Source organism: Aythya marila, assembly GCF_965140915.1.
Source record: "Aythya marila genome assembly, chromosome: 23".
Lineage (NCBI taxonomy): Eukaryota > Metazoa > Chordata > Aves > Anseriformes > Anatidae > Aythya > Aythya marila.
In genome coordinates, this window is record NC_139064.1 from 651,716 (window position 1) to 661,302 (window position 9,587).

Below are 9,587 nucleotides of genomic sequence, written 5' to 3' on the forward strand. Positions count from 1 at the left end.
CTGGGCTCGCCCCTCCTCGCACGCCTCGATCCTAGCGCCCTGCTCCCCCCGAGACCCCCGGGGCTGCCCCCGGGCTGCGGGGTCCCTCGGCGCTTCCCTTGGCCCCGGGGGGGAGAACGGGGACGGGGCCGGGGGGCGCCCGGCGGGGTTGGCACGGAGGCGGCCACAGCCCCGCAGAGGGGAGGGCAGCGGAGGCCCCCGCCCCGAGGAAGCCCCCCCCAGGGGGGGAAAGGAGCCCTTCCCCGCCTGCTTTGCCCTGCCCTTCCCCTCCTGCCCTGCCCTGCCCTGCCCCGCGCCCCGAGGGATGCTGCGGCGGGGCTGCCGCCTGGTCCCCGGCGGCGAGGGGGCGGCGAGGGGACGGCAAAAGGATGGTAAAGGGATGGCAAAGGGATGGTAAAGGGATGGTAAGGGGATGGCAAGGGGATGCGGCAGCCCCCGGCCGCTCTGTCGGGTGAGAGCCCGGCTCCCGGCACGGCTGCGGGGTCTCAGGTGGAAGGCAAAAGCAGAGTGCCCCCCCGGTACGGATAGGGAAGGAAGGCAGGAATTTCCGAGTCGGGATGCTGCCTCTAGGCGTTATCTCAGCTGAAAACAGCTTGTATACTTTCTTTGTAAAGAAGCGGATCGATGGCAGAGAGAGGGAGCGAGCAGCCCTCTTCTGCATCCTTCCCCAGCCAAAGTCCCAGCACGGGCCGGGGCTGAAAATCCCAGCGGTGCTCCCGGTTCGGACCCTGTGCAATGGTAAAAAGATCTCCTTGCAACTCAGGTACCAAGAGGAACCATTTCCTGAAAGGCTGATGAAAGTGTAGCTGCAATATTTCATTATCTTATACTTTAATATCTTTCATGCTGCCTAACTTTCAGAGTGTGAGGGATCCATAATTTTCAAGGTGTTTCCTAATAAAGATTTCTTTTTACAGAAATGATTCGATTTACTTTTCTGAATGTATTGTTTCTTATTACCACATAACCCTAGACAGAGAGAAAAATGAATGAAACCCATCTCTTCGGTTAGCTTTCAAAAAGTGTTTGTTTCTAGCAGGTTTCCTACAAAGGAGTGGATCCCGGAGCAGTGCTTTCAAGCTTGTCTGAATGTGGAACCTTAAACATCTTACTGCAGAACTACTGACCCCTTTAGGGTATCAGCCACATGAATTGCTGTGAAATGGACATATACTTGTCTGTCTGAGGCGTCTCAGTCACACTGAATCAGTTCGGCTTTCCAAGCATTATTGAAATACTGTCCTTTTTGTCCAAGTATTGCTACAGCGTGAGGTTTGCAGGCAGTGCCAAGGGAGACAAATGAACACCAGAGCTGACACCTTCAGCAGAAAAGCCAGGAACAGCCACGGGCATTGCTGTAATGCTGCAGTAACCTGGACGTTTTTCTCTGAACTGCTTCTCAGGACCTGCAGAGGAAATTTCAGCTGAAGAAAAGTGCAAGAGGCTTTACTTGGACTAGGTAGCCATCCTTGCAAAGTTTAAAGTGAGGTTAATTTCCCTTGGATTTTTTATCAAGAATTTCAATAAATGCCCCAGAGCTAGATGAATCATTGAAGAGAATGAAACACAGTAACAGCAAAAAGTGATGCATTTAAACAAAAACACACAAAAAAAAAACAACCCTGAAACTGAAAACAAAGTAAAATGAAACTCTGAAACCACAACTATAACCTTCTTATAAGAGTTTTGTCCGCAAGCAAAACCTTTTTCTTTTTTTCTTTTTTTTTCTATTTTTTTTTCCCAATGCATTTCTGGTTTCTGATTGCTCATCGAGGAGGCTCCATGAGTTGCTCTTTGGTTGGAGGTTGTTTAGCAGCAACTCTCTGCAAGCAGGCAATCGTGAGGGGTTGCTACTGCTTAATTTGGAGTAGACACATCTCTCCTGGGACATATCTCATCTTTGATTTTAGGGCTATAATTACTGGAGTACAGTTCCTAAGGCAAATATCATGAGTGCTCGGCAATATTTCTTCAACATGTGTTCTTGCCTTTTGCTTCTCTGACAGAATACTTAGTCATCTGATCGGCACTGGAAGCAGATTAAGATAAGATACCTCCTGCTTTGCACCATGCCACCGACAAAGTAAAATGGCAGTGATATATCAGCCATCAGGATCATCACGGCTGGATGGCTTATTATGGTACTCTTCTATTACATGCTGCTGGTGTGGAAATCTCTGAAGAAAAAGATCTTGACTGACAGCTTTATTTCTCTGATGTGAGGAAAAGCTGGCAACAAATGCAGAGGATGAAATGTTTCTGACTCCACTGAGGACAAGACGGAGGTTTCTTAGGGTCTGGTCCTGAACCACGGACGGATCTTCACTGAGAGTTTATCACAACTGTGTTCCCATCTATGTCAGGCGTGTCTCTTTGTCTTTGTCTTTCTGGCATCAGTGTTAAATAAATACAAAAATACAGAGGGTTTTCAAAGCAAACTCCTTCAGCATGCACAGTTTTCGCTCAAGGGTAACAAAGAAAATCTAACTCCTTCACAGGATGTAATTCATACAGGTGCTTCCCGCACACTTTGAAATGGTGCTGAGACTTCTCATGAAGTCTGTCACAGGAAAACAAGGAGCGAGCATCTTGTGCACAACTCCAGATCTGCAAGCTCCTAGAACACTGATCTTCCCCAGGTCAGCGCTGTGCTGCCAGGGGCAAGGTCAGAGAAACAAAATCATGAGCCCAGGCACTCAACCCCAGCAACTCCTCTCTCTGTGGCCCAGCAGCCAATATTACACCCTAGATTTAGCAACCGAGACCTCAGATGAAGGCCAAAATGCCAGTCCAGCTTCCCCTTGCCCTCCCCAGTCACAGTTTGGGCTGTCATTCTCTCTTCATCTCTTTACGGACACCCATGAGCAGCTCGAGTGCTTGCAGGGAGGTGGAGATGGATCCACGTGCACATCTGAATGGAAGCTGGCAGGGCTTCTCTCTCACCTCCTGCTCAGTCCTCTGTCACACAGGACTGCTGTGAAGTCTTTTGGCTGCAAGTTGTGCCACCTCTATTAGAAATAAAAAGCATACTAGCATTTTTTAATCGTAATTTATTATTATTATTTATAATACCTGAGTAAGAGTCTCAAAGCTCAGGAAGGTAGCTTAGTCAGAACGTGTCTTGTGAACTTAAATGTCTGCATTATTTTTTAATCTATGTGCCAAACAATTAACAGTACCAGATTCTTCTATCTTATTTCTTCTGTAGAAGAATTTTTCCTTGCAAAAGACCTGTTGCAGTCTCAGTGCATGCAAGCTATCATCTAACCTAGTCATGCTATGCAGGGAATGACTGAATCAGTTCATTTCAGGTTTAAATAATCAATATTGTATTCTGGAAATTTCCTCATAAGCCAAGATGAATATAGACATCTCTCTGGATAGGAAAAGACTTCTCATCTTCTTAGGTCTTTTCCAAAGACTTGCTGGAAGAACGTTACTTTTTCCCCGTGAATAAAGAGTCGATATAGGCCTCAAAGTATTTTTTTCCAAAAGCAATGTGTAAGGAAGTTCTAATATTAGAGAGAAGACTGAAAAAAGGGGAGCTGTGACCTGCACCTGACACAGATTTACTGTGGGGCACTGGGCAAGTTTTTTGCCTTTTCTTTGTCATGGCTTAAAGTTAGGATAAAGTTTCTGGATTACCAGGGACTTGGAGCTTGTGTATAAATTAGCATCTCGTGCTCAGCCACGATTCAGCCTGATCTGTGCTCTCTACCTCTTTTGGTGACAAGGTCTGTCTCCTTGTAGATGGATTTACTGCTAGGTATTTGATGTGACTTCAGCTGCTCTGTGTGCCATTATGCAGTAGCCTGCCATGACCAAGATTTGCCAGATTTGACCCTGATGTCTTAAGCTGAGGCCTCTGAATAAGAAAGGAAAAACTGTAAGTGTGGGTATGGTGAACACCTTGCCATTTGCCTCTCTGCCTCTTTGCCTTTCTGCAAAAGGAGAATAAAGAAACTAAATCATTTACTTTCAATATACAGGGTGCTTTGAAGACTTTCCAAACTCTGTTTTATTTACGAAAATACGTATGGAACAGGAAGAGCACTATGCCACTCCTGCTGTTTCTCTTCTAATCATTTGGTATTCCTTACAGCTGCTTTTTCCTCTAAAGTGGTCTGTTCAATTCCCACAGGATTCCCAACAGGGGAACTGCTATCAGTGCACATTGAAGTAAAATAAAATTTGCTGGAGCTGTTTTAAAAACATTTGTTTTAGCTCTCTAGAGAGCGAATCCGGGTTTGAAGCAGATTGTCAATAACAATTTGTAAGTGAATGAAGGGCAGAAATATGCATACCAAAGCTCCTGGGGCTGCGGAGCACACTCCTTTCCTTCAGGGTGGCTGCTGGGAAACTAAAGTGAGTTAATTTGCTTCTTGTGGATAACTATAAAAAATGCAGTGCTAAAAGTTAGCACGATTTCGTAGTATTACCACTGTTCTTCACCAGTTGGTGCCTTTTATGCTGGGTACTCATCTCACCATATGCAGTATTTTTCATGCCAGGTAAGGACAAGTCCGTGAGGCTTTGGAAGCACCTGTCTAGGTACAGTTTATGAACTCTGATTAACCTTAAGAAAATTCAGTACTGAAGTATTTCAGTGTAGATGAAGTTGAGCAGGTGCTGTCAGACATCCCGTGTCAGACATCAGGGGAGTGGAGAAATGTTGAACTGTGATGGCCACCGTTCAGTTGAAGACAGGTGCAGAGTAGAGGTAGAAATGTCCCAGATTTTGAATGCTAACTAGGTTATTTTAAAAGAGAGACCAAAAAGTCTCCCTGTTCAATCCATCTCTTTGTCTGGTGGTTTTGCTCTGCTAACAAAGGCTCCTGGGAACCTTGAGTGTTGGCAATCAGCGTGGAAAAATTCACCAGGATTGCAAGAGCTTCATTTCTTCCTTTCTTATTTATTTTATTATTATTATTACTTGCACCCCTTGTTATTTTTCCAAAGCTCAGCAGCCAATGAAGAGGTGTAATTAAAGCTAATTGTGACTCGTCAGGGATGCCCACTCATGGCTTCAGGGTGCCTGTGGCTCTCCCACAGCTGCTGCCTGGGAGTACAAGTGGGCACAGTTCCTGAGGAGAGGTGGGCAATCCCACCTTGTCCCCCAGCAGCATCCTTTGACACAGGTGCAGGTGACGGTGCTGGACTGGCACTGAGGACACTTCTGGCTGTGTAAGCCAAGGAATCGTACACTCCGACAGCATCAGGAGCCAGGGAGTTCACTTTTTGCAAGGGTTTTAATGCCTGCCCAGTGTGGCTGGCTGTGACTGATCCAAGGTTGAGCAGAAAATGCATGGATCAGCCCATGGGGGATTTCATTCCTCGCTGTAGCATGGACTCCCTGTGTGGCACATCAGTAAAATGGACTTAAAAGGGTCTTTTTTTTTTTTGTCCTGATCATAAGCTTTTGTGGGCAGAGGTTTTCTTTACTTCATGGTATCCTGTTCTTGACTGCAGTCCCTAGACATTACATTAATACAAATAGAAACACCACTGTAATTCTGCAGGAAGAGATTTAAACTCAGGTTATTACTAAAACTGAATGGAAAGCAGCTTCCCTGCTGCCCAGAGGAGAAACGATATACACTGTATGAAGCCTGGTTTGGAAGCCTGCTTATTAAAATAGCAATCGGGAACAAACAAACCGCAATTTGTCTTGGAGAATTTGGGGATCTTTAGAAACTTTTTGTTTTCTATTTAATGTCAACCTTTTTCCAAGAAAGACAATAATACAAGTATTTGAAAACCCCACCTCTGTCAAAAAGCACTGAAATGGAAAATTTCTAAGTAAACATTGTTATCATGTTATTATTAATGTGATATCCATGATTTCTCACTCCCACTTTCCTTCTCCCTTTCACCCCAACTTCATTCAAAAATGTCATATAAGCATAAAACAGGTCTCTTCCTCCATTTGGCCTTCTTTGAAGTTTGTAAGTGGTGATTTGCCTTATCTATGCTAGAAAAAAAATATTAGCTGGTACTAATAAATAATTCTGCTACAAGATTTCAACCCCGAGGCAGAAGAGGACCCTGAGGACACTTTCATATGGGACCAAAGATGGTCTTGTCCCATTCCACAGTTAAATCTAGACCTCACTAGGAATTTAGCTCCAGTGTGCCTTTCTGACAAATCATGATTTCAGAAGTACCTCTGTTAAATAGCCTGTCTTGTTTTCTGGCTAAAGGAACACTGCTGAATAGCCCTCAAAATGTCTAATTTACCCTCATTGTGGGCTGCTGTAGTGGTTACTCAGTGGACAGCAATGCAGTCCATGTAAAGAGAGGCAGTGCTTCTGTGGTGCTCTGCCTTGCTGATAGCACTTGTGTGAGCTCCTGCTGCTGGGTGAATTAATTGCTGGATTCTTGGGCAGTACGCATTGTAAAGGAAGCACACAGATATGATGCAAATTCCATTCTGATGCTATAATGAATGTTTGATGGCAATGTTAAATTGCCACTAGATGAACTATATATAGTATAAAATGCAGCCTTGCAAGAGGATTGTCCTGGAGAAATACTTGTCTGCAATAAGCTTTTGCTTCCTAATTAAAAACGGACCGAGTGCCAGCACCGGGTGTGGAGGTGAATCTGATTATATAAAAGAAAGTCACCGGTCAGGCACTGATTTGCAAGGAGAAGCGATCAGAAAGGGACACAGCAATGAACGAAACCAAGCCATTGGTAAATCCATGCACAAGGCTTATTTGCCTGAGTAGCTGAGAGCTCTTTATCCACGTGGTATGGAGCTAAGTGAGCATCTCTTCCAGACACCAGCCGTGGTTTGCCACAATGCATACAGCAGCACATTTTTGAATAGATCAAGGTTTTGAGGCCCCACAGCAGTTTCAAATGAGCATAGTGGAGCCTTCCTGTTACACATCGAGAGTGTCAGCTGCAAGTGGTGATTTTAGGGATCTGTGAGACCTCTGCCCATTGCATGCCTCCTTATCCTGGCTAACTTCTAATTGCTGTAGTTTATTTCTCCAAAATGGCTCTTTGGCAATTCCCCCTCAGACAAAGTAAGTGTAAAGTTTGTATTAATCATGAGGATTAACATTTATTAGTGCAGGAACACCTTGTAAAGAAACAAGTTTTGCCTTGATGTTCTGGAATTAGTAGTCAATCTGTTTAATTAACAGATTGGCTTGGCAGAAATCGACTTCCTTCCTGTCTCCTTCATACCCAAATGTATACCACTAACTAAATGTATACCACTAACTAATCAAGCCTTCCTGCCCTTTTCTGGATTACAGAGACATTTCCAAATCCTTAACTCTGCATTCCTATATTTTGTGCAGAGGGCGCTCTGCTAGCTCCTTTTTTTCGGAAATGAGATTCACAAGCTACCTGGATCCTCTTTGCAGTTAGGGAAATAATTACTTTACGCAATATAATTTGCTTAAAACCATGACAGTTTTAACTATAGTTTAAGGCTAAATGACTGCTCAGCAAGACAGCTGGTAAAATTCACCCTGTAATAAGACTGAAGCAATGTAAACAAGCCCAGCCCATTTAGGGCTTTAGTTAATATAGATGTCAAATTCTTCTTTCAATATCTCTAAATTTCCCAAGCCATCCAACATTTTCCTCCTCTATAAATGTATTTATAATAAATCTCATCCTTTGCCACCTAAATTCACAACATAGCTCTGTCCCAAATCCCTATAATCAATTATGTTTGAACATAAATTAACCTCCAGTGAAACATCATCTAATTTGTTGAAACACTATAGGTACCTGTGACATAACGTAATGAGGAACTCCTGCTGCAGCATACTTCTAGGGAGCTCCAAGCCTGGCTTTTCTTACAGCTCAGAAAGTGGCTGTTCCAAGTAAAAAGCAGCAAATGACCATGTTTTACCCTTGAGAACATACCATTTCATGGGTGTTTGCAGTGGGGCACGCTCCAAAGAAAGCTGAGGGGACGTGTTAGTAAGAGTTAAGTGTGTGTATACCTGTTCTGCTAAATTGTGCTCAGATCTTAGAAAACTAGAGTCAGTTAGGGCTGACAATCAAACTAAGTTTAGGCAGGAGAGACTGAAAGAGTTTTTCTGCTGTGACTGTGGTATTTTTAACAAATGGGGGGGGCCTAGGACTAGATCTTGGGTTTCTTGATAGCAGTAGGAAGGCTGGTGTTCCCTTCAGTATGCTTTGGATTAGGTCTTCGACGTGTCTGAATCAGCCAGAAACCAGGGTACCAGGCAAGTGGAAATCATGGCTGCAGAGAAGCCGAGTCCAATTTTGGAAAACTGAATCCATTTCTACACAATGTCCCTACAGACTAAATAATGTTAACCCATTTAAATTGCAACCAGTGGGGAATAATATCTGGGGCCTGATGTCCTCTATCCTGCTCAGATAATAACAGCAATACAGTTGTAATTATGGCGATAATGTTCAAAATTCATTTGTGTTTGCCTGAGTTGTGGTGATTTATTGTTTGATGATTATCTTGCTAGAGTTTTGTGGATGGAATAATCTCCCTTATTTACATAATCAAGGCATCAAAATCTTTACAGCAGGGCTTGCTATCAGCAGCTGGCTCTGCCATGTATGGTAGGATCCCTTAGTTTTTACACCTTGTGTTGCAAGAGATCTCAGTATTCATTAGACTATACTGAAAAATTACTGTTTTCTACAACTTTTGTGTAAATCACATTAATATAAGGAGTTGTTCCTGTATTAGTGACAGCTACTAAAGGCAGTTCTGAGGCAGAATGTGTGTGCTGTTACAAGGTAGAGCTGAGAAGGACAGTTGGAATGATACCTTTGTCAAAAACCAATAAACAAAGAAAAATACACAAAGCATTAAATTCGCAGGCAAGAACTGATATGTGGATATGACTTATAATACGTGCTTTTGTGCAAGTTGCTGAAACATTAGAAACCATGTGGTAAGTGCTGACTTCGCCTGGGGGATATGCTCCAGGCTCCACAATCCACAGAAATCCTTTGGTACCTTCTGAAAAGCTCTTAGACCCCCTCTCTCCCAGTACAAGCCACAAGCCGTCATCAGCTGCAGGAAAAGAAAACCAGGTACATCAGAATTTGTGGGGGTCCAGCAACACCACCACATTTGTGAGGCTGCACTGCTAAAATCTACGCTGATCTGGGCCTGTTTACTTCAGCTTAACCAAAGCTTACCATTTTTCAATCAGTTACTTTTATAAAACCTTTAAAATTATTTGTATTTCTCATGACAAGTAGATAGTTAAAATACTAATTTTCATTAACATTTTTGTAAAATGAAGTGCATTTTAGTATGCCTTCCACTCAAGAAAAAAAAGAGTCAAGAGCTACGGATGTACAGCTGCCAAATAGATCTCAGCTGAATGCTTTTTGCCACAGCTGAGCTGCTCAGACACTCTTGTGACCCTGGCAGTAAAAGTTCAAAAACTGCAGCCTGAATTTAAAGAATAAACTGCTGTGATAGGATATGGTATTTCTTTTGAGTTTTAAGAGCAAGTTAGATCAGAGTCTGTAAGAAGATTTGAGAAAGGGCTACCAGACATCAGACTTCTTTTTTTAACTGTTTTCTCTGTAATAATATTCCCTTTTCTCAGTAATATTTC